General features: G+C 37.5%; 1 protein-coding gene across 1 annotated transcript in view; it reads left to right on the forward strand.

Annotated features, from left to right (window-relative positions):
- The first annotated feature begins 221 nt into the window (after positions 1-221).
- SEMA3D (semaphorin 3D) overlaps positions 222-21190 on the forward strand; it is a 194127-nt gene continuing 173158 nt past the window's right edge. Inside the window, exon 1 of the mRNA XM_007982331.3 lies at positions 222-618. The gene's annotated coding sequence lies outside the window, so the exon portion shown is untranslated. The remainder of the gene's footprint in view (positions 619-21190) is intronic.

Raw genomic sequence — 21190 nt, forward strand, 5'->3', positions numbered from 1 at the left:
TATAGGGTGCCCTGTCCTGATAGACATCCGTCAGCGCAACCGGGGCTACCTCTAAATCCATGCTACTGGCAGCCTCGGCGCAGTAGAGATGAACTTCTGCACGCTTGGGAGTTCTGGCGTGCGCAGTGGAAGAGGGGCGGGGGCTGGGGGAGGAGATCGGAAGGGGAAAGGTAATCCCCGGCGTTTTCAGCATCCTCTTTTTAGAAAGACTGAGTCTCTCCCAGGACAGCTGCTGCGGTCACACCACAAACTTAAAAGCCGCCCTCCTGTTTGGAGCGTGCCTTTCCTCGCCACCCTCGCCTCCCCAAAGCTCCAGCTGGTGCCTCGCTCTCCGCCTGTCCCAGCCCGGCGCTCGGGGAGGCAGCAGCGCCCCCTGCCGCCCGGCCTGGCCCCTGCGGCCGCAGCTTCCCGGCTCTGCCAGGGCTGCTGGCGGTTCCGCTGCTCAGCCAGGGCTGCGGCTCAGAGGAACGCGCGCCGGTGTCCCGGGTCGCCGCGCCGCTGGACCTCAGCCTGCATCCCGTTCCTCTCTCCCTGAAAAGCCACCAGGAAAAGAGACAGAGAGAGAGAGAGAGAGAGAGAGAGAGAGAGAGAGAGAGAGAGAGAAATAGTTCACAGCAGGTAAGTCTGGTTTGGGTCACCTGCTACTCCAGTGGGAGTGTGTGCTGGAGACCGCCGTGCTAAGCGAGGGTAGTGGGATTTGGGGGTGGCTGTGTCCGAAGTGGTGGATGAGCAGGGTCTGGGAGATAAGGAACCATCCTGAGACAGAGAAGGCTCCCGCGAGCGGACAGAGAGTGGGCGCCCAGGGGAGCAGACGCGAAATCGGTGCGCAGTAAGCGCGGCACCGGCTTCAGCGCGGCCCCTGAGGCGCAGTCCCACCCCGCCTCAGCAGCTGCGGAGCCTACTCCTCCCAAGCCTCCGCCTGGCAGCACCGCACAAAGTTTTCCTCCCGAGACGCACCCAGGAACTTTGCTCTCTCCCTGGTTTCCTCGCTCCCCCACCACCCCTCCAGTTCTGGGCAGCGGAGAGCGCCTATGAACGTGTCCCGGGCTTCCGCCGGCTGCAGGTTCATTTGGAGACGCTTTGGTCGGGAACATCCGGGGAGGATTTGACCAAAGGGCATCTGCGCCCTCGCTCGCTCCTTTCGCTGTTGGTCTAGGGGGAAGCGAAAGGGGCAAGGAAGAGGGAAGGGAAGCGTGGTGGTTTTTTTGTAGCATTTTGGGAGAGGAATGGGCAACGCCTTTTCCTCGCCGGGGAATCGCGACGCTCCGTCTGATGGAAGTGTGCATCCTTTTAGATTTAGAGGGAAAGTTGGAGTCAAAGAGCAGCCACAAAGCTGGCTGTCTGAAATGTGGTTAAGGCAAAACACTCGGGGGATCCCTTTGTAGTAGTGGGCTTGGCTCACTTTGGAAAGGCCGGATTTGACTCGTGCTGGGCATTTAACCAGGAGTGCGGTCCCCCGGGTGTTTCCTCCCGGCTTCCGCCCAACAAGCCCGGAGTTAATGCGTTAATGGGCTACGCTGGTAGCGCAGGGGCTGTTTTCGGCGCTGATTCTCCTCCTCTGATGACTTGAGTTCAACATACGGGGCTGAGTTGCTTTGACTCCGTCCCAGTGCAAGGAAGGAAATTGACAGAAGGAGGAGACACCGCGCTCTGACAGGGCGCTCTTGGATCCAGGGGACTGGATCTAATGTCCGGGATTCCGAGTTATGGGGACAGGAATTAAACGGGCGAATTTTCAGCGATTTCGCCTCGAGCGAAGCGGTAATAAAATGCAGCTTCTCTGCGTGGACTCTTATTTCATCACCAAAACCCCACCACTTCTCCCTTAAATTAGTGCTATTTACACAAGCCAAAGAAGAGAGGAGAGGATCTAAAGTTTATGGTTTAGCCTAAAAAGGGTTCTCCTGAATGTGTGCGCAAGCTGGGGATGGCGTGGTGGGGGCGCGCGGAGACAAGGGGGAGGATTTCCTAACAGAGAGGGAAGGGTTGAGGCGGAGGTAGAGGAGAGGTCTGAGACATCTCCTGGGTCTGGTGCTGCTGCTATTGTGTAACCATGACAACCGCGGGGGCAAGGGCGGTCAGAGCCTTCCCAGTCCTGCACGTGGAAAGAAAAATGTGAAAGGCGGAGAAGGGAGAGAGCCACATGTCATCACTCCAGTGATGCCTTCCCTTCTCCTTTTCCTTCTCTTTTTCGTTCTCCTTCTTTGAGGCCAGACAGCAAGGAGGATGAGCAAGAAGACACACATATCATCACTCCAGTGATGCCCTCCCTTCTCCTTTTCCTTCTCCGAGGTCAGACAGCAAGGAGAATGAGCAAGAAGATCGGGATTGGGAGTGATCAGCCCCAGCTGGCCACTGCTTTAACCCACTCCGGTCTTAAGAGTCTCTGAGACTCGCCCCAGCAGCTAAGGCTGGTCAGGGGTGCCATCGCTGACAGGCGCAAAGTGATGACCCTGGTCAGGGAGATGGGAAAAGACCTTGGCTCTTGGAAGGGAAAGGCCAGGAAATACAGGAAGGTGATATGGGACGAGATAAGAGTAGGGTCAAGGGCTGAGAGACAGTAACACAGTACTGATTCGGATTGCCAACATTTCCAATGGAATTTGCCCAATTGTGAAACGGAAAATTGCTAGAGAAGGGAAAAGACATTTATCAAACACCTATCGTGTTTCAGGTGCGGTGAACTTTATCACAATTAATATCCTCAACAATATGATACAAGTGTTATTATTCTCTTATTCTTTTCTTTTCTTCTTGAACAGAAAAGAAAAAAAAAACAGAGACATAAATAGTTATAAATGGGTATTGTCCCATTTTGGCTTTTATGTTCTTAACAAAGAATCATAATTCTTAAAAAGTTGTGTTGATGGGGGAATAAGCTAGGTAGTTATTATTTTAGACATGATAATAAATGGATGCAAAAATGTTGCTTGATATGCCCAGATATAAGCTAGTAAGGGACAGGGCTGAGATAGGAACTGTTTTACCTGGGTGTGGGTCTCCTTTCAGAAACTTCAAGCAAGTTGTCATGACCCCACTTAATGGGAGGACTTTCTGAGGTCAGTTATGATGCTGTATCTGTATCTGTTATCATTTACATATGGAGGACACTCAAAAATTTAAATGCAATTCATGGTTGAGAATGAGAATGAACCACATAAAATTGATAAGCCCAGAATCATATATATATGATATTAAAGATCTATTCATACCTATAGGTTTCATTTTCCTTTGTAGGAATTATTAGTTTCTTTAACAATGTCCATAAAGGGGAACAAAAAAAGAAAATAATTTATCAAATAGAAATCCCATGGTTATGTTAAGAACATTTCCTGAGATTAGTTAAGTTTTCCTCTGTCTACTTATTGTCCTCATAACCTGAATACCTAAGAATTTACTTCGTGTTTCAGCACCATTGGTTCACTTTTGTAGTTTGCTCTGGTTACTTTCCTGTTGACATTTTGAGATGGGAGGTTAAGAAAAAGGATCTGGCAATGTAAAATGTTTTGGAATTATCAGGAAACTATAATCAACACTAGCAGAAACTAATGATAAAAGATAGAAAAGTAATTGCTGTGGCTTTCTTTTGCCTTTCACCAGAATTGCCTTCATAGGTAAGTCTTTACTAATGATTTGCTTTATATTTTGCAGAAGGAAAATACACAAAGAAAAACTGAATTTATAATCTGTCTTTTATATAGGGGGAGGACTAGTAAGCGTGGGAATGGGAATTATTTTTGGTGGCAGAGACAGTCAGGAATATAAACAACTGGAAAGGCAGAGGAAGCACATCTTCTACTGTTTCCGAAAGGGTAACAGACCGGACTTCAGGTTTCAACTTGAGTCACCAAGCTGATTTACTCTCACATATTTTTCTTTTCCAAAACTAAGAAGGATATTGCTAGGGGTTGAAGTTAAATTAATTCAAGAAGTTTCATAATCTCCAGTTATTCTTCATACTGTGCTCTCATTCCATTGCATGGACATTTATTTGTTAACTATCAAAAGGGTTATCATAAACCAGAGGTGTCTCTGAAGATAACTTCAGGGATTGGCAAGCATCTCTGTGTCTCAGTATCTGTTTACTACATTAATACAGCTACTGGGCTAACTCATTACTAATTTTATTATGCCCGTGTAATATCAGATTCTCAATCTCAAGGGGAAGACATTCTAATTGGTGCTAGTTTAATGAGTATTATGTCTTCAGGTTGTTTGTTATAGCTTCATTATTTTGGAAAAGCAAATGTTGACTCTGAACTTTGCTGTTCTGTCTGGGCAGTTCACTACATTGCTGACACATGTTCCTTGAGAATCATCCTTGTCAATTAATAAATAATTTTCTTCATCAACAAGAGTAGCCATAGGCTTGTTTTGAAAAGTTCTTTTTATTCTTCCTCTAAACACCTGGAGCTGCACAGAGTCCTTAAGTAAAGTAGTATTTCAACACTCCATAACATAATCCTTGAAAGGAGAAACAAATATTCACATTTGTGGAATAAGTCATAATAACAATAATAGTAATGATGATTTTCTATGGGCAATAACACTGATCACATTCTTTCCTGCCTGAAAACATGGTTTTAAAACAATTCCCATTCTCCAGGAAACATAGCCAAAATCCTTTTTAATTTTATACATTTTCCATACCTGTCAAGCTAATAGTCTATTTTCAAACATTTGTATTCTTCTTTACTTTTTCTGTGGTTATGATCCCTTACTAGGTAATAAGAATCTTGAGGGTAGGAATTTGTCTTCCCTAACTTTTTATACCTTCCTGTTGTTCAATGCTGAACAAATTCTAAATACTATTGAAGTATAACCAATTGTTTAAATAGGTAATAGTGATTTTGAATCTTTTTATTGACTGTAAAAGTCAAACTAAAGATTTTGGAGTTTATAATTTACTTTCTCTGAGATTTTAGCAAAAAGTGTTATTTATAATATTAGGATTTTACCCCTCATAAAAAATTGTGAGAGACTGGGAGTTTTATGATAATGCATAACATACAGAAATAGTGTAAAGATCAGATCAGATAGAGTATATAAAAATAATAGTTAAAAATTATTTAAAATTATTTTTTGCAATGTTTGGAAGGATCCAATTAATAAAGATAGGTATACATCATGTATGTCCATGTTAATTCATCCTAACTTTAAATACCTAAATAATAACTAAAAAAAAATAAAATAAAAGAATAATTCACTGTAACCAAGAAATACAGTGATAAACAATTGCAACACTTTTGAGATTATTTTGAAACTTGAGTGATATTAAGATTAGTAGACTTTATATATAATATAAACAATTAAACATCTATACATAGGTAAGTCTTTTTAAAAAGCTGACATTGTAATGAACTATACTGTTTATATTTGCATTTTAATAACTGTGATGATTTTCAATCCATCATTATTAATCTTGGATGCTTTAGATCCATGTTCATGTTTAATTATTTTAATAGCCATCAACTAGGTCATCTTTAACTAGCATGCTAATCTTTCACTTGTCAACTTATTCAGTTTGCTCATTCATTTGCAAAGCTCAATAAGCTACAAAGATTACCTTCTTTTTCTCCCCTGCTTTTTCCATGCTGTACTCTTTGGAAGGAGGTCAGCATGCTTAGCCCACACTTCAGGAGTAGACAGGCTTCTCTTCCTCGTGGGCAGAGTAGCTACATACATTACTTGAAATTATTGTGCATGGAAGAATTGTCTTTTCCTCCATACTTGTTAATTTATTCAGTCACTTATTTATACTAGCATACTATCACGGTTATTTATTTTATACTTGCATTATAATCAGTACTACTTAATTTAATTTATTTATTTATTACTCAAATTTTTCCAGCTTTGGCCTCTGGGAGCTCTTTCAATTGGCTCCTCTGTCTTTTCAATACACCCCTAGCATTGTGTGTGTGTGTGTGTTGTAAGCATGTCTTTATTTTTTGGCATTTCAAGATGCTGTATGCTCACCCTGATCCAGTCCTGGAATGAGCCATTTCTCCAAAAATGACTGGTTCTTTCTATTGGAGAACAATATTAGAAAGCAAGATTGGCATGGGGTAGCATTTTACAGTGGATAAGCCTGAGGAGCCCTATCTCACTATCTTATCCAGGTAATCAGCAGTGGGTGGTAAATCATGTTGATAGTATATGCCCTTGATATTACTGCATTAAAACGACAATTTGCCTCTGTGATCTTTCTCCCCAAAACTCAAATCTTCAATCTAAGCACAAGAAAAAATCAGATAACTTACACTAGAGTAGCATTCTACAAAACACCTGATCAGTAATCTTCACAACTGTCTTCAAAAACAAAGAAAGTCATCAGTCCTCAGCGCAAATGAACAAAACCAAACAAACAAAAGCCTCAAAATAAGCAAAAAAAGTCTGAGAAGCTGTTACAGCATGAGAAGCCTAAGCCTAAAGAGATATGACAACTAAATGTAATATAGTATCCTGCATGGGACTCTGGAACAGAGAAAAAAAAAGTTAGATTAAAACAAAGAGAATCTGAATAATGTATGGACTTTGAGTATTGAAAATGTGTCATTATTGATTCATTAATTGTAAAAAATGTCCATACCAATGTAAATGTCCATACCAATAAATAATAAGAAAAACTGGATGTGGTTTATGGCAGACTTATCTGTACTATTTTCTCAATGTTTCTGTAAACTTAAAAGTATTCAAAAAATAGACTATCTTAAATGTATATTTAAATTATATAGTGGAAAACTCTACTAATAGTGAACCATTCTCTGGTGTCAATAAGATTAATGCATGTATTAGTCATTTTCACACTGCTATGAAGAAATATCCAAGATTAAGTAATTTATAGATTAAGTAATTTAGTTGACTTACAGTTCCACATGGCTGGGGAGGCCTCAGGAAACTTATAATCATAGCAGAAGGGGAAACAAAAACGTCCTTCTTCACATGGCAGCAGGAGAGAGAAGTGCAGAGTGAAAGAGGGAAAAAACCCTTATAAAACCCTTATGTCTTGTGAGAACTCACTCACTATCATGAGAACAACATAGGAAAACTGCTCCCATGATCTAATCACCTCCCATGAGGTCCCTCCCCACAACACATAGGGATTAGAATTCAGATTACAATTCAACATAAGATTTGGGTGGGGACACAGAGCCAAACCATATAATTCTGACCTTGACTCCTCTCAAATGTCATCTTTATTGCATTTAAAAACAAAATTATGCCTTCCAAAAGTCTTAACGCATTTCAGCATTAACTCAAAACTCCAAGTCCATAGTCTCATCTAAGACAAAGCAAGTCTCTTCCAGCTATGCACCTGGAAAATCAAAAGCAATTTAGTTCAAAATATAATTGGGGTACAAGCTCTGGGTAAATGCACCCATTCCAATGGTAGAAATTGGCCACAACAAAGAAGCTACAGGCCCCATGCAAGTCTAAAATTCAATAAAGTAGTCATTAAACCTTAAATTTCCAAAATGATCTCCTTTGACTCCATGTCTCATATCCAGGTTATGCTGATACAAGAGGTGGGCTCCCAAAGCCTTGGGAAGCTCTGCTCCTGTGACTTTGCAAGGTATAGCCCCACTCCTGGCTGCTTTCACAGGCCGGCATTGAGTGTCTGTGATTTTTCCAGCACAGTGCAAGCTGTTGGTGGATCTACCATTCTGGGGTCTGGAGGAAGGTGGCCCTCTTCTCACAACTCCACTATGCAGTGCCCCTAGAGGAGGCTCTGGCCACTACTCTATTGCTTTGTGGGGGCTCTCACCCCACATTTCCCTTCTGTACTTCCCTAGCAGAGGTTCTCCATGAGGGCTATTCTCCTGCAGCAGACTTCTGCCAGGACATCCAGGCATTTCCATACATCCTGTGAAATCTAGGCAGAGGTTCCCAAGTCTCATTCTTGACTTCTTTGCACCTGCAGGACCAACACCACATTGAAGCTGCCTAGACTTAGGTTGCACCCTCTGAAGCAATGGCCTGAGCTGTAACTTGGCCCCTTTTAGCCACGGCTGGAGCACCTGGGACACAGGGCACCAAGTCTGAGGCTGCACACAGCAGGGAGGCCCTGGATCCAGCCCATGAAATGTTTTTCTTCTAGGCCTCCAGGCCTGTGACAGGAAGGGTTGTTGTGAAGTCTCTGACATGCCCTGGAGACATTTCCCCATTGTCTTCATGATTAACATTTGGCTCCTAGTTACTTAAGCAAATTTCTGCACAGGCTTAAATTTCCCTTCCAAAAATGGGTTTTTCTTTTCTGTTGCATCATCTGGAGGCAAATTTTCCAAATTTTTATGCTCTGCTTATTCTTGAGCGCTTTGCCAGTTAGAAATTTTTTCTGCCAGATACCCTAAATCATCTCTCTCAAGTTCAAAGTTCCACAGATCTCTAGGGCTGAGGCAAAATGCCACCAGTCTCTTTGCAAAAACATAGCAAGAGACACCTTTATCCAGTTCCCAACACATTTCTCATCTCCATCTGCAACCACCTCAGACTGCACTTCATTGTTCATATCATCATAAGCATTTTGGTCAAAACCATTCAACAAGTCTCGGTATTTCTAGGCCTTCTCAAATCTTCCTGTCTTCTTCTGAGCCCTTCACACCATTCCAACCTCTGCCTGTTACCCAGTTCCAAAGTCGCTTCCACATTTTCAGGTATCTTTACAGCAGCACCACACTACCCAGTACCAATGTACTGCATTAGCTTATTTTCATGCTACTATGAAGAAATACCTGAGACTGGGTAATTTCTAAGGAAAGAGGTTTAATTGACTCACAGTTCCACATGGCTCGGTAGGCCTCAGGAAACTTACAATCATGGCAGAAGGTGAAGCAACATGTCCTTCTTCACATGGCAGCAGGAGATAGAAGTGCAAAGAGAAGTGGGGGAAAGCCCCTTATAATACCATCAGAGCCCATAAGAACTCACTCACTATCATGAGAACAGCATGCGGAAAGTATCCCCATGATCTAATCACCTCCCATGATATCCCTTGCACAACACATGGGTATTACAATTCGGATTACAATTCAAGATGAGATTTGGGTGGGACACAGAGCCAAACCATATCAGTGCCTTTCAACTGAATGCTTATGTTTTCCTCTAGTTCCATTTACTACTTTGCTGCCATTTTTTTCTGTTGATAATACTATCATAATAAATAAGTACTGTAAATTAGCTGTTCTTGTAATTACTTATTTTTCTAATAAAATAACACTTGAATTATTAAAAACATTCAGAATTCAAATTATGATTATAATTAAAGGCTGTCATGCAAAAATGCTATTTATTAGTCATCTCTATAAATAAATCTTAAACATTTAAAAAATATGTGAATTTTTTACTTCTGTCTTTGCTGTTTTAATGATATTGACAAGACACATCAGTGCCAGATGTTTTCAATTCTAGATGATGATTATGCTTCCAAGATTCTTGCCAAAATTACTGTGTGACTACTTACTCATTTTTTCTCTTTCAATCTCAATAACGTCTACCACATTAAGTGCTTGAAAAATCACTTGCCATCAAATGTTATATGTGTAATATATAGACCATGACAATTTTGAATATTAAATTATACCCAGAAGGCTTCTGCCTCCCCCTAAAATAACTTTTAGAAGCTGAGACTTACATGTGTTCCAGACAATATAGAATGGGCAGCAAATATGGCTACCATCTTACTATCTCCCTATTACATTTTACACACCTATGTGCATATCTGTACATCCATCCATCCATGTATGAATACATGCACTATACAGTCATGTATCACTTAATGACAGGGATACGTTCTGAGGAATATGTTATTAGGCAATTTTGTCATTGTGCAAACTTCATAGAATTAACCTATGCAAACCTAGATGGTATAGCCTATTGCTCCTAGGCTACAAATCTATACAGCATGCTACTATACTGAATATTGTAGGCAACGGTGACACAGTGCGAAGTATTTGTGTTTCTGAACATATCTAAACAGAAAAGATACGGTAAAAACATGATATTATACTTTTGGGACCACCATGATATATGTGATCCATTTTTGAATACAACATTGTATACATCACATGACTGCACAGATATATCTCTAAATGTCAATTCTCTCTCTCTCTATATATATATATACACACACACACACCCACACACATATATATGTATATATCATATATACACACACATGCATATACATGTTAGTTTACACATTATTCCTTCTCTTCCTTGTGTTCCAAATTGTTGAATTTTTTTTTAATTGAGTTTTACTGTCTCTCAGGAAGCTTTCCTTCAGTCAGACCCAAAGTTGTTTTCCCTTTTCTATATAAGCTTTTATACATACCAAAGTCATACTCTTTTTACCTTATATTTATACTTATTTAATAATGACCTGATTCTGTGCTTTACAGTTAACTGGAGTTTCTGCTGAATTTGTGCTATCCCAGAGCAATGGCTGAAAGTTTAGGCATGCTTTTTTATTTCTGGTTTTAGTTTGTATGAGTCATAGCATACAAAACACATTTCAAGAACTTGTTTGGAAAATGTCATGGAACCTGATCCCAGAATGTGTGACTAAAGGGTGATATCCCACTGAAATTTCTGAAACAATACAAGTGTCTGAAAAGACTAAGATCAATATGACTAATATGATTTGGACTCTTACTAGAATCTTAGATTTTGGGTTTTAGTTTCCATTACACAAAATAAATTTTAAAATGTTTTATAGAGTGATCTTGTCTTGACAACTTAGGCCAATCCAATAGAGGGATGAAGCAATATAATATTCTGACTAAAATTCTTTAAATGCATACCTAATTTGCACACTATGTATGTGCAACTCACTTTTTTTGTACAGACTCATGTTGTCTACCTGTTTATTTTAAACTTTTATCAATATATATATCATCGTGATGGCTTGTGAATACTTAATCATAACGAGAGTATTAGTTTTAAAATTTTATTTGTAAATGAAAATAACCATCTCAAATGTTAACAAGATTTTAGGTTTGACTTTACACACCAGAGAGTGAATTCTTTATATATTTTTGCAGTTATATATATTAACTTTATCCTTGACATATTTTAAAATTCAAAATTCATTCTTTTGACCACACTATCTTTGGTCTTGTTTCTTCATGTATTTATATAGTTCCCCATCATAACTGAATTCATTGTTATCTGTTTCTTCCCGAGTAGATTGGCCAATTATAAAAGTAGCCAGATTATTCTGTCTGCAAAATTACCTGCATGATGACAGAGTGTAAGACAAATTATTTATAATTTTGGAAATGGAAGTTAATACAAATTAAGAAATTATAGTAGTAGATTTTGAAATTGACTCCTATCACCTGTAAAGTAGCTGTTCAAAAGCACTTATACTGGATGTACAGACGGGTGAAATAACATTTCCCTTTCTTTGGCTCGATGCACATTTCACAGAGCTGTGGGGATTGTTGACTTAGACTTCACTATGATGAGGCTTGGCAGAGAGTATTCATTGTTCAGGTTTTAAAAAGGGCAAGTTTTTGGCCAGAATAACTTGCAAAGAGAAGGAATGCTATACTTACACATGTGTACTCAATAAACCTTCAGAGAGCCTGGGCTAAGATATTACAGGATTCCTCACCCTATCCCAGCCCCAGTCTCTGGATGTTGATTGTTTAGAAACCTTCTCTGGTTATGTCACTATCACGTGGGTCTTTTCATATTTCAGGAAATAGTACTTGGATTCATATTTCAGAAGTTAATAGTGTACAGTGAATAGTCATTTCATATCCTGTTCACTTTCACTCGAGTTATTAAAAATCACAATGGCATTCAGGCTTACTTTCCCCTAGTATTTAGCAGTACAAAACCATCATCTCCACATCAACAAACAATCATTCTTTTGTATACTTGCAACCCTTTATTACATTCAATAATCGTACATGAAGATTTTGAGTTTTCCTTTACTAACTGGGTACAGACAGTGTTGAAGTATGTGTGTGCTTTAAGTTGATAGTGTATTAGGATGAGAAAAATCTACTGTAAATTTGCTAAATTGATAAGCAGAGCAAACCAGCATTAGCCGTATGGACCAGGCATAGGGGTCTATAGTTTTGCTGTGCTCTTTCCCTAAGGGGCTCTGGCTATGATTTTCCTTTTCAATTGGAATAATTTTATATCTTTTATTGCTACCAACTCTCCCAGTTATCAACCGATGCCCCTACTCCCTAACCCACAGACACCCACTTAATCTTACCTGGAAAAGATTTTTTCATTCCAAATCTACCCACTTCTTTGTAAGATCTTTTTCAGTCCTCAGTAGCTCTTGCCCTGTCCCTTACTTCTTCTAGTGCCACGAGATTGTTTCTAAAGGATACAAACCAAATGGTTGTTACCTAGGTATCTTTTTTCCATATTCTTTTAGCATATTACCAAGTATTGCACAAAATGAGTGCACAGTTTCTAATACTTGATTGAAAGTAATCCATTTAGAATCTAATGCATCTGGTTTTTTTTGTTTTTGTTTTTGTTTTTGTTTTGTTTTGTTTTGTCTTGTGACAACTTGGGCTATGGATCTTATCACAAAGCTTATGTCACTCCTATATTTCCCATACATTTATATTGCTGTTGAAGCCCTCCTAACTCCAACTCCCCTTTTTTCTTTTCTTTAATGAGTATTTATTGTTCATCTGCTACATGCCAGGTGTTATAATAGTCACTGATGAAAAACAGATGAAAAAACATGGCTAGTGCCCAGAAGTAGACAATTTTAAAAGAATTCTTTATCCCCATGGGTTAAATCACATATCCTTAGGGTATCAAACACAAATCAACAAAAGGATCTGTTTGTAGTCTTGGTCTTTTTTCTCTGCAGCCTATGCTTAATTACATCGCCTTCATCCTCACCTGCTTTTATCTATGTGGAGGTTATGTTCAGAATATTATCTCCCTTCTTTCTTTCTTGGGCCCCAGCTATTTCAGCACACAAGGAACCCTGGCTCAACACCTGGTATTAGTCCTGATTACTCAATATTTCAGTTATAATGGCAGTCACTCATTTTAGTAACTAAAAGTGTTAGAGTCCTTGATTAGTTTAACTTTCAACTGAAGCTTTAAAGTATGGAAATGAATGTGGTGTCGTGGCTAAGACTATGGGCTGTGAAAGCAGACATCCTGGGTCCAGATCCTAGCTCTGTCAGTTCTTAGTTTTGTGATTCAGACAAGTTACTTTCTACATCTCAGTATCCCATTTTTTAATTGGAGTTCATGAAAACACTAATCTCATAGAGTTATTGTGAGGAATACATGGCTTAATACAGGGACACCAAATGCTATATGGCATATTCCAAGAGCTGTATGTTACTTTTTCTTTGTCTTACACAGACTATGTGTATTACAATAGATCAAATTCCCACTCCATTCTCCTGCCTTTGTATTTTTTATCTACTGAGTTGCATCCATCTCATTCAAAGAATAGCCCCTTGGTGGCCTACTTCAAGTATATACTTTCATAAGAGAAGGGTGTTTTAGAATTGAATATCCCATCTGTTTTGGCACGGAAGTGTGTTTAAAGGGATAATTTTGGGGCACATTGCAATGGATCATGTTACAGTGATGTGAGGAAGAAGGCAGGACAGTGTAAACCCTTAATCCTAGTTGCCACAGAAGAATCAGCCAGTTATAGAACAGCAAGTAGTAAAAGCCTTAAGCACCCCCACTCTGAATTCCCAGACTTATTTCCTAGCATTTCTCTGTTCACTTTTAAACTATCTACTACTGGATTCATAATATTACATATTTTTTGCTCCAGTTATACACCCTCAAATGTGCAATGTATATTTGTTCAATTCTCTCCCTTTCTCTCTCTCTCTCTCTCTTTCTAACACAATGCATAGTTATTTACTTAGCCTTCCAAGCTGGATCTGCTCTCATTCCCATCTCTTTGTCCACAGTTTATCTCCACTGTGTGATCACTACCTTGTTTCTTTTGTGCCTTGTTCCTTGTGCCTTTTCTAACCAGGTATTGCTCTTGGGATCTTTTGTTAAACGCTCTCACTATTCTGCTGTTTCAGAATATTCTATTTTAGTCTCCCTCATAAGAAAGTGAGGGGAAACAAAATGACCTAATTCACCATCCACTCACTCAAGGGTCTGGAACTCAGCCCAGAAACATTCTCCATAGTGCAGTCTCATGCCCAGAGACAGGATCATTTGTAGACCACACACCAGTGCTCAACTTGCCCTACTTGAGCTGTCTAGTTACTAAGAGAGCCCAGAATGCTTGCTCCCTAAATTTGGGCTTCAAAGGACTGTGTAGGAACCTGCAGTACAGCACTTGTACAATCAAGTTGCCTAATAGAAGCTAAGCACGAATCCCTCAAGAAGCAAGTTTAGGGAGAACCCAGAGATAAATGAGTAACTTCTGCATCTGTAGGGAATCTAATGTGCAAAGTACATCTTTGTTCCATGCTGCTTTATTGGCTTGGCCATTCCCTAGAATACAGTTTAATAGAAACAGCAAAATATGTTAATCAATGATGTTTTCCAGAAATTGAACTTGAAAGTCACTTCAGCTTCTGAGCAAGTTGAAGTGAAACTGAATAATGTTCTGATTATTTTATGAGAAAATACTTGTTGAGTGCTTTTCTTGGTATGGTTTCAAATTAGGCTATTCCCATAATTGTCTCTTTTGCTTTTGAGTCCTCATCAATATATCAGATTTTAATAATAATTTACAAAACCCTATCTACAGAAAGTGAAATGTTTTAGAGATAGGATAAATAACAATTACTCTAAATATTTTCTAAGTAATCACAAATAATTATTTATTGATTTCTAAATAATCATTCTACAATATTCATCTTGGGAATATTAAATATTGCCCCATGTTTGCAGATAAATTGGTATAAAATGTTTCTTGTACTCTTTCAAGTGCAGACGGAAAAGAAGCCTTTACTCATATATGTGTCTATGTATGTATGTGTGTGTCTCTCTCTACATATATTATAAACACACACACACACCGCTTTAGCATGTGTAAACACACACACACACACCCCGCTTTAGCATGTGTAAACACACACACACACACACCGCTTTAGCATGTGTAATTTTCTATTCCATGAGTCCTTTAGGATAATTTTGTTAGAGCAAATCAAGAGAAGGAAACAATTTTAAAGACTAAAACCAAAGTCAATTCAATTCAAGGTTCATTTTTGTTTTATTTTTCCTTTTTTATATATAAATTCATTCATTCCTTATGTACTTTTATTACTTTAGTGAATACATATTATAAAAATGCTGGCTTGATTATGAGATTTTTAGTAAATGAGATAAACAATATTAATTTTTAATTATTTTGTGGGAGACATAGAGGGTGTCCTTTTTCAAATTATTAACTTTAGGTGTTGTTCAAGGAACATGCCTATCAAACAGTGGGTTTTCTGGGTAGTTCCAGGACACTAATAGAAAGGTTGATCTTGATCAAGGTTACAATTGTTGTTCCCAGTCCATAGCCTAGGACTGAACACAGGTAGGGAAGATGGACCAATCCTAGGGCTTTCATGTGGGTTATTTTGAGGCCCCCATAATTCCCAGGCTTCCCCTGACTGTTCCCTCTCTAGCTCCATCACGGTTGCTTTCTCCTCCTCTCATTACATTCTCTTTGTTCATAGTTCTGTTCTTTTTCTCTCTATAGACTTTGTTCACTGACCCACTCACTTTGCTCATTCCAGTTATTATTTAAATGGGAAATACACATAAATTATTAACTCTAACCTCTCAGCCTTGATGCTTTTCCAGTAGACCCTAGTCTACAGCAGTGAATCGTCCACTTAGGGGTTTATATTCTTATGATTTCGTCACATGCTGTCTTCTACTGGTTGTGACTTTGTATGCACAAGTGTGTACACTGTATTTTGGTGGAAAGGAAGCTCACTTTTGAGCCACAGTCACAATTATTCTATTAATTATTTGAGAAAATTTTAGTGTACTTATATATTGAGATAGAGGCAAATGGCAATTTTGCATCCAAAATGCAATGAGTTTTAAAGAGAATATATAAAGAAGTAATCTATTCTGGTGCCTGACACCATTGTTATTTTAAAAGTCAACACTAGCGTTTTGATGTCTTCTCACCAGTATATATTAAGCATGTTCTGCTGGTTGCAGAAACTTGAAATGCTGTGACTTGGAATTTGGATTTTATTCCATAGTTGATAGGGAATGACTGAATATGTTTGAACAATGAAATAACCCAAGAATTAGTGTCTTAGGAAGACGAACCTATGAATAATTTTGAAGGAGATTAATTAACCCTTTCACATATGTGATATGGACTAGACTATTGCAATGGTCGTGATAATATAAAAGAAGGATACCAGAGAAATTATAAGAAATAATTTTTTAGACTATTATGGCAGACTTTGCCTGATAGTCATATGGTTTATGATTTTGCCCTATTCTATATTCAAAACACTCTGCCTGACATAGAACTTTTTCTATACCTCTCAGGACCTAGATTCCCTAAGATCCATACCTTTCCATTGATATTATACTTTTTGAAATGATTGTTGTATTGTTCCCAGAATTCACCATGGAACAAGAAATATCTTTCCACATACATAGAAGTCTGAGGTCAGACTTGATTCTAGCAGTATATAGAATACTTCATGATCTTTTTCCTGATAAAGGAAGATGACTGTTTCAGACTACTGAAATAATGAAGTACAGAAAATAGGTTTGTAGAGGCAGCAACTTTCAAACATACATCATAGAACTTGAAATAGAAACCAATGGTAATCTTACTAAATATTTATTTTGTGAAATAAAGTAGTGAATACTTATTTTGTTGTCATTTATATTTAATATTTAGGGCCCAGCATTGCTCATGCTGTTCTTCCTGAAGGGAATTCCTTCTTTCTCTCTATCTCTTTTTTTTAAATCTTGTGCTATTCTATTTTTTAAAAACCAAATCACATTTCACCTTCTCTATCCATCAGAATATCAAATCAGATCACATATATACTGAACTTATTTTTATTGTTACATTCACAAACTCACATTCACACATCAAAATAAATAATTTAAATTTAAAACTATTTCATATGGATACTTTGTCTCACTAGCAATCTACCAGTTCTTAAGAACTGATAGTTCCACATTTCATATTCATTCTGTGAGATACCTAGCATAGCAATCAACAGTTGTTGATTTGTAATTGCAAATGAAAAAAAAAGTAAGTAGAGTTTTGAGAAAAGAATCTAAAATCCTGAGTTGTATGTAGCATCAGTAAAATATTTTTATTTAAATACATAATGAAATAGATACCACAGCACTTCTTTTCCAATTTTTGTTAGAATCAGAAAGACTTAAGATGATTATCCTTTTCTCAAACAAAGATACCCAAAATCAGTCTCTTAGGTGGCAGTACTGATTTAATTTAAAACATATGTTAGATGGAAGGATGTACATTTTAACCTCCGTAACATTAATAAGCTATGAAAATGTTCTAAGTACTCTATTTTGCCTCCTTACTATCAGCCCATTTCGCTTTAGGTTATCTTCATTCAAAGGAATGTTACGAGCAAAATATACTGTGAAAGTAGCAGACAACCTGTTAGTGCTCAGAAAACAGTGTCTCTAAAGTTCAATTTTATTCTAAATATATTAAATTAGTGTATATCCACTAAGTAATTTTTGAATTTCTCCAACAAGCTGCATTTTGTTAAAACTTGTTTAACAGAACTAGTATCTGAAGGTTTTTATTTGTTTTGTTTAATTTCAGTTTTTGATGTAATTGGAGTATGAGCGTGACAAACTGTCGGTTTCAGAATATTTATTTGAAAATCTTTCTAATTAATAAAATAATGATAAAATAATTTTTTCTAGTGTATCTCATGGACTCATAGTATAAGAAAATAATGATAAAATATTTTTTATCTAATTTGTCTCATGGACTCATAGTATTTCAGGATAAAAAAACAGAGATATTGTCTAGTCTAATTTCTTAATTTTACATGGATAACTAAGCACAAGCTGGTTTGAATTCCTTCCCCTGCCTCAATGCTTTACTGCCTCTTTCTTTTTTTCTTTCTCTCTCTCTCTCTTTCTTTCTTTCTTTCTTTCTTTCTTTCTTTCTTTCTTTCTTTCTTTCTTTCTTTCTTTCTTTCTTTCTTTCTCTTTCTTTCTTTCTTTCTCTTTCTTTCTCTCTCTTTCTTTCTTCTTTCTTTCTTTCTTTCTTTCTTTCTCTTTCTTTCTTTCTTTCTTTCTTTCTTTCTTTCTTTCTTTCTTTCTCTCTCTCTCTCTCTCTTTCTTTCTTTGTTTCTTTCTTTCTCTTTTTCATCCTTATTTCTTTAAACATGAATATATATATATGTTAAACTATATATATAGTTTAAAATAAATGCTAAGTGTTCAGAAGAGAATAGCCCTGGGCTTGAGTAATTCATAATCCAATTCTTAGGTTGGTACAAAAAATAATTAAAATTAAAAATTGCAAAAACCGCAACTGCTTTTGCACCAATCTAAGACACTGGTTATAGTGTGCTCAGAGGCACATGACTGAGTTATCACAGAGCTGAGATTACAACTGAAGCCTCTTCAATCCCACAAGAGTAAACTTTTTGCTTCTTACTGAGGTTGACAACTAATTTAGAAAGAAGCCTGTAATGCCAGAATTCTTGACACATATCAAAGCAAGGTGACAAATAATAGTCATATTGAAATGAGCATTTCCAGACGAACAAATTAAATTTTGTATCAGATGCTGAAGGATTCTATTCTGCTATGAGCACGCAAATCTATAAAGCTGGTACGGTCTCTACCTAGAATATATTCCTTATAAAAACTTGGCTGGGTGCCATGGTTCATGCTTGTAATCCGAGCACTTTGGGAGGCCAAGGTGGCAGATCATCTGAGGTCAGGAGTTTGAGACTAGCCTGGTCAACATGGTGAAGCCTGTCTTTACTAAAGATACAAAAATTCATCAGGCATGGTAGTGTGCACCTGTAGTCTCAGCTACTTGGGATGCTGAGGCAGGAGAATCACTTGAGCCTGGCGGGTGGAGGTTGTAGTGAGCCAAGATCATGCCACTGCACTCCAACCTGGGCAATAGAGTAAGACTGTGTCTCAACAACAACAACAACAACAGCGAAATCACAATAGTACATTTATACATGCGTACCATTTATTAACACTATACAAATTTATATTTTTCTATTTATCCATATATACCGATGTATATGCATGTATACATAAATGCCTATTATATAACATGCTAATTCTATCTTGTATATATGATTGTATATACTGTATATCTATGATTGCATATACTATATATTGTACATAAGAGAGTGTTTGCAGACAGCAACTTTCAGAGATTTCTTGTGTAAAGTAGTTCTTATAATGACAGTAATAGCATGAAATCACACACTGACCCAAATGCTTCTCCTCCAAGTATAACACTTATTCCTTGAAATTGCCTATTACTACTCTATTTCCTCCATTATTACATGAACTCTATTAGGGGAGGAACATGTCTGTCTTGATGACCATTTTATCATTATGGTACTTATAAATACATGGTAGATTCTCAATAAGTGTAAAATAATTAATGTTTTTACAGGATAAATGTTATCAAGTGTGCTTTGTGATGCTCACCCTGACTTAAGTTATTCAAGACAATTCTTCCAGACAACTTTAAATTGTTAATCATTGTTTGGCTTTCTTTGTCTTGCTTGAGTACCCTTGGATTTACATAGCTCTTATCTATTACTTTTACTGTGACATCATCATTCAAGAAGTATAAACCAGGGACAGGCATGTTTTGAAGAGAACTTGCACTCATACACTAACTTGTAAAAAAGAGGTTTTTGAAAGTCACAGAGGTATTTTAAAATAAGAATTAAAATTAGATCATACGTTGATAAAAAGTGGTATTTGCTGTTAGATGTTTCTTGGAAAACTTGTTTTGACTAGCCTGTAGAAAGGATTAAACTTTCTTGAGACTACTGTGTGACTGCATCCTCTCCCCACCAAGCCACCCAAATATTAAGTAATGGGTAGGCTTTGTAGGTGGAGACGGGCCATTTTCCACATAGTTGTAGTTGTTTTTAAAATATAGTAAGAGCCACAGGTTGATTAATCTATTTCAGCCATTAGACTATGATAAGAAAAGTATAAAATTCTATCAAACTTTTCAATTATTATATACACTTTAGTCCAAAATACATGTCTTCATCATAAATATGCATGGGAACAGTATAGAATACCCCTACTAGTGTTTTGTTTATAGCTATTTGTCTGTGGGAGGTAGACTTATCTAAAGTATTACCATTTTCCATTTGATATCTGGATGTGAACAAAGAGAAAGATAATGTTTTTACACAATATCATGTTTTCTTGATGTGGTCACCTTTAATAATAGAAACCAAAAGAAACATTTCCCAATGTATTCATCATAATTCTATCAGGAAGCAGATGTGCAGTCTTATTTTTCTTTTAAATCATGTATTTATTTATTGCATTATATCTTTCAGTTGTAGATATTTTCCTGTAGAGGGAAATTCCATCCTTCCTGGAATAATAATTCCCCAAGTTTTAGATATATTTTTTTAAACTGGAGATTTGACATGAAAATACACCCTTCCTTCTTAAATATATTGGTCTTTTGATTGTATGTCTATACCGGTAAACCTTGAATGCTTATAATGCTTCCCGAAGATATTTCTGTATATTTATCACGGTAAATCAAGATAATTTTATGGGCAAAGTCACATTCTTACTAATCTACCACAAATAGACCTCCAACATTAGTATCAGCTACACAGTAAATTATATCATTCAAAGGTGAAAATTTATAACACAACCACCTATCCTTCTAGCTTTCTAATTACTTTTCTTCATTCCCGTTGAAATGCTTTATGTTTCCATGAGAACATCTCCACCCTTGACTGTTCTGTATATTTCCAGATACTCTTGGCCTCACTTCTCTATTTAACCAGCCAAGACCTCCAGATGAGGCATTTCAAGCAAAATGTTCAGCCTATTATAACATTTCTTCTCTTGACATTTCAGTGTAGTTGATGTAGCTCCCTGCATGATGAAACATAATATTGTTTTGGCTTTTTATGATCTTCAGGGTCTCAGTTTACCTGTGTCTAATGAAATATCTGCTGTTTCTCCAGCCACCTTTGCTAATGGATATTTCTCTAAGGCC

Source organism: Chlorocebus sabaeus, chromosome 21 (assembly GCF_047675955.1).
Source record: "Chlorocebus sabaeus isolate Y175 chromosome 21, mChlSab1.0.hap1, whole genome shotgun sequence".
Lineage (NCBI taxonomy): Eukaryota > Metazoa > Chordata > Mammalia > Primates > Cercopithecidae > Chlorocebus > Chlorocebus sabaeus.